Raw genomic sequence first — 9007 nt, forward strand, 5'->3', positions numbered from 1 at the left:
GTTTGGTTTGGTTTGGGGATCAAACCGAACCGAAACCGAATATCTCCAATAATTATGAGTAAGGGGTGGTAAAATTGGCAGAACCGAACCGAAACTGAACCGAAAATTCAATTTTGGTTCGGTTTCGGTTTGGTAAAACCAAACCGATTCAAATTTCGGTTCGGTTCGGTTTGAGGGTCAAACCGAACCGAAACCGAACCATTGCCACCCCTACGACTGAGGCTCTTCATGTTTCTTCCGTTTTTATTTTATTTTTGGGAAAAATACAGTTACACACTTACCCCCCTCAAGTTTTTGACACATTCAACGATAGCCCTGTAGTTTCAAACTCATCAGTTACACACCCCCTGACTTTTCAATGTGTATAAGGTAGGCCCCCTCACTTGACGGCCCATCCACAAATCGAGGGGCTAGGATGATCCTATGGAGCTTTTTTTTGGGCACACCTTATCTATGTGAGGGCCCATCAAATGAATGCTTTGGATCATCCAAACAATGTGGGCCACTGTGTTATTTGGTGGGCGGACTAGAGAATGTTCTCTAGTCGAAAGGCTAGAGACAGAGATCTTAATTAGCATTGAAAGTGTTTCAAAAAAGGGGGTCAACCTTATACGAGGAATGATAGATGCAAGGGCTCTCTTTATGCAAGGGCCGGAGAAGGTAATAGATCCATGTGATTTTTAAAGTCGGTTGAGAAACTGAATTCGGCTGCACTTAATGATGTGGATCTATTCAAGGGCCCTTCTTTAGCGCTTGCATCTATCATTCCTCACCTTATACACATTGAAAAGTCAGTGGCTGTTGTTGATGAGTTTGAAACTATAAGGTTAGCATTGAATGTGTCAGGAAGTGTGTTTGGCGTGGCGAGGGGGTAACTGTAATTTTCCCTTTAATTTTTACCGTGGGTAGTGTGTGTGGTTGGGATTTTTATGAGGTAAGAATCTCGTGGTAATGGAGGATGAATTGACATCTTTGAAGATGAAGAGCTGTGATGAAATGAGAACCGCTGATCCTTAGTGTGGGGTCTTAGTTGGCCCCTTTAGGATGGTACTCACTAAGATATAGTCAAGGAGTGTGGGGCCCACAAAATGAACACTTCGGATCAAGTCGCATGATTCCACACTGCTATTAGCATTTAACTTTTTTTAGCATTATAAAATTAATAGTCCTAATAATACTCCAATTCAACGGAGTAAAAAATGCAACACAATCTCTTTTATCCTAATCAAAAGATCTCTTCCCCGCATGAATGTTTTAGTATTACAATGAGATCATGCCCATGGCACAGTGGGTCCCACCTTAGTTGATCAGAACCGTCTATTTGAGGGGCCTTTCTTTACATCTTCTATGGCCTAAAATTAACTCTTTCCCGTTTTATTATTACAGAGGAAGTCATGCTCAAGCAGTGGTACTCTTTCCCATTTTTGGTAGTGTATACCGTGTAGATTCCGTCAACCAAAGCGAAAGCTAAAAAGAAGAAGATACTATAGATAGACAGATAGATAGACTACTCGAATTTCCTTCGTAAACAAAGAGAACGAGAAAAACGAGTGTCGGGGGAATTTAAAGGAAATTGGAGCGAGGATCACGCTTTTTACATCGTAAACAGAGAGAGCGAGAAAAATGTGTGTGGGGAGAATTTAAAGGAAATTGGAGCGAGTATCATGCTATTTGAGCTTGAGAGCCCAAACACATGGGTCCCACATTTTTTGTGGTGATCCAAACCATTCATTTACAAGGCCCCATCATATATAGGGTGTGTACCAAAAATCAGCTTCATTGGATCATCCTAACCCCTCCAAAAGCGGAGGGAAAAAAATGGGCAGATTTGTGGCAAACGGTGTCTGTCCATTTTGCCCTCCACTTTTGGATGGGTTAGGATGATCCTATGGAACTGATTTTTTGTACACACCCTATTTATGTAAGGGCCTTTCAAATGAACGCTTTGGATCACCCTAACAATGTAGGCCCACATGTGTTTGGGCCCTCAAGCTCACAATCATTTTCCTTATATATATATATATATATATATATATATATAGGGGAAATGTTTTCTACACGATACCTCATATATATATATATATATGTGTGTGTGTGTAGGATTAAGAAGTAGTAGGAGTTAAAGAACTGAGTGTGTTAGTAATGGAGGTGAAACGAAGAGAGGGAGTTGATGAGTTGTTGCAAGCTCAAGCTCATGTGTGGAGCCATATATTTAACTTCATAAGCTCCATGTCTCTCAAGTGTGCCGTTCAATTAGGCATACCAGACATCGTCCACAACCATGGCCATCCAATCACCTTTCCGAGTTGGCCGCCAAACTTCCCATTGCATCGAGCAAGACAAAGTACGTGCACCGCCTCATGCGTCTATTGGTTCACTCAGGATTCTTCGCTGTAGAAACCAATGGAGTTGAAGAAGGCTATGTGATGACACCCTCTTCTAAACTCCTTTTGAAAGCGAACACCACTGGGTTGACGCCATTTTTGCTAATGATGCTAGACCCTTTTCTAGTTACCCCTTGGCATTTCTTGAGTGCTTGGTTCCAAAGGGATGAAGCCATGCCCCCTCTTCAAATGGCACATGGGATGAACATTTGGGACTATGCAAGCCGCTCACCCGACGTTAGCAACCCTTTCAATGAGGCCATGGCTAGCGACACTCGGATTGTAATGAACATCGTTGTTAAAGAATGTGGTTCCATTTTCCAAGGATTGGAGTCGTTGGTCGATGTTGGCGGAGGCATTGGAATGGCCGCTACGATTATCAGTGAGGCATTTCCGCATGTGAAATGCACCGTGTTAGACCTCCCGCACGTTGTAGCGAGCTCTCCTAAGTGCATCAATGTGGATTTTGTTGGAGGGGACATGTTCCAATCCATCCCTCCTGCAAATGCAGTATTTCTTAAGGTACTCGTATTGCACTCTTTGTTTATAATGATGAATGTAATTTGTATAACCATTTATATATTAGGATCTTTGGATGTTGAAAACAAGTAAAGTTTTAAAACTTTAAAGTTTGAATTCAAATCTAATTAAAAGGAGGCTTTAAGGCTTGAATGAGAGTTCTAACTGTTTGAATTGGGATTTAAGGGCTAGATTTAGATCAAATTTGATTTAGTCTCAAGAGTTGGGGCTTTCGAGTTTGGGTCACTTGGTGTAGGTCCCAAGGGTCATGAAGTACCAACCTTTATGGCGAGCTTCACTTGATTGGCGAGTTGTAGGGCTTATATTGGTTTATTCTATACTTTAAAGGAGGGTGGCATGGGTTGTAAATAGCTGTAAAAGTGAGGGTATTTTGTTTTGTTTTTTAAAAGCGTGGTTCTTACAGATGTATACCTCCAAAAATTATTTGTACAAATAACTTTATGAGAATCCATGGATCATCCTAACCATTCAAACTATGGAGGCAAAAAATGGACTAATTTGTGAAGGCTTAAAGACATCCATTTTACCTCCACAAATCATAAGGTTGGGATGATCCTATGGATCTGATTTTTTGTGGACACCCTATCTATGTGAGGACCATTCAAATGAATTGTTTGGATCACCCAAACAATGTGGGCCCCCACTGTATTTTAAGGTAGTGTGTAGGTAACTTACCTACACAAGTGTGTAGGAAATGTTCTCTCTAACTTTATATATATCTATATGAGAAAACGATTCCTACACACATGTTTAGATAAGTTATCTACACACTAGCTTAAAATACAGTGAGGGCCACATTATTTGGGTGATCCAAACCATTCATTTTTAAGGCCCTCACATAGATAGGGTGTCCACAAAAAATCAGATCCATAGGATCATCCTAACCATTCGAACTGTGTAGGCAAAAAATGGACTAATTTGTGAAGGTTTAAAGACATCCATTTTACCTCCACAAATCGTAGGGTTGGGATGATCCTATGGATCTGATTTTTTGTAGACACCCTATCTATGTGAGAGCCTTTAAAATGGATGGCTTGGATCACCCAAACAATGTGGGCCCCCACTGTATTTTAAGCTAGTGTGTAGAGAACTCTCTACACATATGTGTAGGAACCGTTCTCTCTCTCTCTCTCTCTCTCTCTCTCTCTCTATATATATATATATATATATGAGAATAGAGTTCCTAAGGTGTCACCTCATATAGCTTATATGAGGTGGCGCTCACAAAACATAAGGGGCCCACATTTTTGGGGTGATCCAAACCACTCATTTGAAAGGCCCTTAGATGGATATGGTGCCTACAAAAAATCAGGTCCATAGGATCATCCTAACCCTTCCATTTATGGAGGTTAAAAATAGGCAAATTTATGAAATTTATACCCATCCATTTCAACCTCCACAAATGGAAGGGTTAGGATGATCCTATGAAGTTCATTTTTTGGGGACACCCTATCTATGTGAGGGCCTATCAAATGAATGCTTTGGATCATCCAAACAAAGTAGGCCCCTTATGTTTTTAAGCGCCACCTCATATAAGCTATATGAGGTGACACCTTAGGAACTCTATTCTATATATATATATATATATATATATATATATATATATATATATATATATATATATATATATATAAACTCAATTTTCAGTGTAATCTGGTATACAAATTATTATTTTTATATTTATGGTTGTAATAATAAATTAATGACCCATTTGCAAATAAGGACCAATATTGGTGTTATCCAAATAGAACCTTAATCTTTTTTTTTTATTTTCAAACCTTGAGAGAGAATATTTAAATGATTATGTGAACTGATGATAGTAAAGCTAAGCAAGGCTCATAATTATTGGCAGTGGATTCTACATGATTGGAGTGATGAGGAGTGTGTGGAGATACTGCGACGGTGTAAGGAAGCCATTCCATGCGCAGAAGAGGGAGGGAAGGTGATTATCGTAGATATGGTGGTAAACACAAAGAATAGTGATCACATGTTCGTTGGAGCACAACTTTTCTTCGATATGTTGATGATGGTGGATGCAGTGGGAAAGGAGAGGGACGAACTTGAATGGCACAAGATGTTCAAGGATGCAGGTTTTTCTCACTACAAGATAATGCCTGTGCTCGGTTTGCGCTCTGTTATTGAGGTCTATCCCTGATTATCTCATGATTTACAAAGATTCCTCGTTGGTGTAGATGATGCAAGAATTAAGAACTTCACATTCCCTTCTATTAATTATATTATAAAAAAAGGGGGGCCCAGTGCTGAGGCTCCCGCCATTGCAGGTCTGGGGAGGGTTAGATGTTCACAGCCTTACCACTTACCACTGTTTCTGTTAATTATATTATATGTCCTTTAATTTGTTCAGTTTGTGAGAGCATGCCTTTCCCCTTTTTTTACGTTTTGTATGTATAAGTCCGCACGAGGCTCCCGCTATTGTGGGGTCTAGGGAGGGCTAGATGTACGCAGCCTTACTCCTGCTTTGCAGAGAGGCTGTTTCTATTTCCGTGCACGTTTCGGATGTATAAGTGATTCTATGAAATATATATTTGCTTTTGTGGCGGAATCTTAAGCCGGGGCTTTATAGATCAAGGACCTTTAATCATCTGATGAATGTGTTTTGACCATGGTTTAAAATTTCGGATATTGGGGGGACCGAAACCGAAAATTTCCGAAATTCAATTTTTCGCCGGTTTAATGACATTATTTATTAAAAAAATAAAGTGTTACAAAATTTCGGTCCGAAATTTCGAAATTTGGGTCCGGAATTTGGAACCAAATTACCAAATTTCGGTTTTTGGTGGGGTCCGAAACGGTTACTGAAACCGAAATTTTAAATCTTGGTTTTGAATTGAATTTGGCCGTACATATGGTTTGATGGATTAAAGGCCTAGGATAATCCAAAAAGTACAAATGAAAGCGGTTTAGATTTTGTGTTAGGATCGATCAACGACTTGAGTTACATAGGGCAAAAGTGAGGCCCAGTAAGTATCATCTTTAGGGATCGAGCCTCTAAATCTATTGTTTAAGGCTTTGCTCGTCAACTTCGAAGTCGAAAGTTCAATCGCAGCTTACCTACCTAAAAAGTATAAGGGAGAGGAAGATCCCGGCAGTACATGAAGAGCATAGGCTCTCTCTCTCTCTCTCTCTCTCAATGATCCTTTTCTTTCCATCTTTATTGCTTAAATTTTCCATTCTAATCATTCAACTATGTAGTATCTCCTGTAAGATTTCTTGTTATCGTTTTGTTTCGTCCTTTACGTGCTTCTTTACAATTGGGAAGTGGAGTCGGTAAATCAGTGATTTAATTTAATGTATGAAATACAATAATCTTGTGTGAAATTGGCTTTATAGAGAGTTTGATTGGATGGGGAACATGTCTTTAATCGAACAAGATAACATGCCATGGGAGATCCAACCTATGACTGAACAATGAATGGCTTTATTACAGCTACGCCTAGAAGAATAAGAGATACTCATATAGGAGTGTGTCAACGCCCCTCCTCGATCGCAGACGAGGGTAAGTAAATCAGGGACACAGTTTTCTCATGGACAGTGATTCCCCCCCAACGCCCCAAACTGAAATCATTAACTAGGCGCCCTTATCATTGAGGGTGATTCGTTAAACGCCATCGCTTGGGCTAGTGGTCGCTGTAGTGGCCCATGGACCACAGATGCCATTCGTGACTTAATCCGCATCATACGTCCTCAAATCTCCCATAGATGGAGATCAGCGAACGAATTGGCGGACAAGCTTGCGGAGGAGGGGGTTGACATTCCGAATACTCGTGTTATTTTCAACAGTGGGGGGATGATCTTGGGTGATTTTTGTATCTTTGAACTGGGAATTATGTAGATATCTGGATTGTATCTTTCAACAGTGGGGGGGCGATCGGGGGACGGCCCCTTCTTTGTACTTCTGATCTCTATTTGGAAATAATATTTACTAGTTGCAGACCCGCGCGAGAAAAAAAATGCTTTAAAACTGTTTCATGGTACCGAAACACGCCCTAAATAGTAAATCAGAAAAAAAAGTGAGAGATTTGGTTTGGTTCATTTACCAAAAGGATTTATTCTATAACCTAACTGATCTAAATAGAATAATTTTGCTCATAACTTTGAACAACAAAATTGAAGCGTTTATTATCTTCATTTCTTTTTTTCCTTTTTTTGTGATAGAGATATGGTTTCACTTCAACCCCAAAGTGCAAATCACTGAATTCAAGGATTTGGCACAACAATAATGTGTTTTCTTTGTGATATTACATTTAAGGGCACCCACAAAATCCAAACCATCAAAATCTGCATAATCGATGTAACATAAAACAGATGGCTGCAGTAATGTTATGAAATTTGGGTAAAGTCAAGTCAGAGAACGGTAAAGAACAAAACATATTTTTTTCATCTAAATAAGTTAAATATAATAAAGAATCAAGATTAGGAAGAAACAGGTTTGTTGCTAGTGTGCATGGTTAAGTTACAGAATGAATAAATGCAAAAGATATGAGAACTATGGATCATTGCAACAACCTCAAGGCAAAAGTACATCTCATTTTACACTCTTAAGGCAAGAGACCCTATTGAAAGAGTAGAATGACAGAGAATAAGTGCAATATTAAAGCTATGATAAAATCAAAAAATTGGCTATAGTAACCTAACGGTGTAAATCGGGTATATTAAATGTAACAATAGAAAGCATTTCAGATTGTTCCCCAACGGATCAATACCTAGAATTGTCCAGTTTTCAGCAATAAGCGAAAGAAACAAAGGAAATTCTTATCTTCTTATAATAATTACAACAGTGTAATGCTACACAATTTTATTTTACAGTTATTATGCTTTAGAATAAGAGAAAGGCTGAGAGGAGTTAGAATGTGACCAATTCCAATTACAAAGCAGAATTAATTTCTCTTTAACTTCAAAATCTTATTATGGTTTCTGCATGTGACGTAGTTGAAGCATTCCTTCTTCTACAAAACTATAGAATAATGGGTGAAAATAAGATGCAAAATATTATGTCCAGCCATTTCAAGGAACACAGCGGAGCTTAATAATCATCATCCACATTCAAAAATTATGAATATGCAAAATTACCTGATAAGATTTGATGTTGTTAAGCTGTACTCAATAGCCAAAAGAAAATAATTCTGGAAAAGAAAATGCCTGCTGGAGTGTTAAAAAATGACAGGTGAAACAAATGACTTAGAAAATGCAAAGTATTGATCAAGCTGGCAAAGGATTTAAATCGTGCATGAATAAATCTGCAACCAATCTAATCTCTTCACAGTATAAATTCATAGAAACCATGTCGATTACTAACTTCTGGAAAAGAGATTAACAAATGATACCTTGCGGACATACCCCGAACATCATCATTTTATTAGATTTCCCTGCTATCTGATTCAAAATCAAATAACGACAACATAGAAAAAGAACCAGGAGAATGATAAAAATGAAAATAGAGCAGAAACCCTAAATTGCAGAAAACTGTTGCTCGTGAAACCTAACAAAATAAAATGAGAAAAAGGGAAGTTTAAAGCTTAAACCAAATCAGAAGTAGAAAATGGACCAAAAGGGAAGGAAACAAAGAAACCTAGGAAGAAGAAGAAGGAAATCCGAGAAGAAGAAGAAGAAGAAGAAAATCTGAGAAGAAGAAGAGGGAAAATAAGAAAGTGGAAAATCAGCGAAGAAGAAGAGGGAAAGTACCTTGGAATCTTGGATCCTTTCTCAGAGGGCTTGAGGAGAGAGAATAGCGCGGAAAATCCAGAAATTTCGGGGTTCCCATGGCATGAAGTTTCTGGATGGAGGTTGTAGCGTGCGGCTCGAGGCGGGCCTCCGCAATCTAGGGCTGCAACTCGAGCCGGGTTTTACCCGACCCGCATCGACCCGGCTAGAAAATAGCCTGGGTTGGGTTCAGGTTTCATGGGTTTCGGGTCGAGTAGGGTTGAGCATTCAAAAGCCCGCATGAATCTCGAGTCGAGCCGGGTTTGAAGGGGCCCGACCCGAGTTACATAAGTTATAGTATGTACATTTTTTTCTATTGTTAGTTAAAAGTTAGAAGTGAAAACCCACGCACCCACTGTTAT

The 9007-nt window shown here is 39.1% G+C and overlaps 1 pseudogene across 1 annotated transcript; it reads left to right on the forward strand.

The window, feature by feature from the left end:
* Positions 1-2124: 2124 nt before the first annotated feature.
* On the forward strand, positions 2125-5480 carry LOC143862011 (trans-resveratrol di-O-methyltransferase-like; annotated as a pseudogene). The gene is made up of 2 exons (XR_013240125.1): positions 2125-2906; positions 4777-5480. The product of XR_013240125.1 is annotated as a trans-resveratrol di-O-methyltransferase-like (transcript).
* Positions 5481-9007: the final 3527 nt, after the last annotated feature.

Source organism: Tasmannia lanceolata, unplaced genomic scaffold (genome assembly GCF_043159265.1).
Source record: "Tasmannia lanceolata isolate RefF3 unplaced genomic scaffold, GAP_Taslan_0.1 ptg000037l, whole genome shotgun sequence".
Lineage (NCBI taxonomy): Eukaryota > Viridiplantae > Streptophyta > Magnoliopsida > Canellales > Winteraceae > Tasmannia > Tasmannia lanceolata.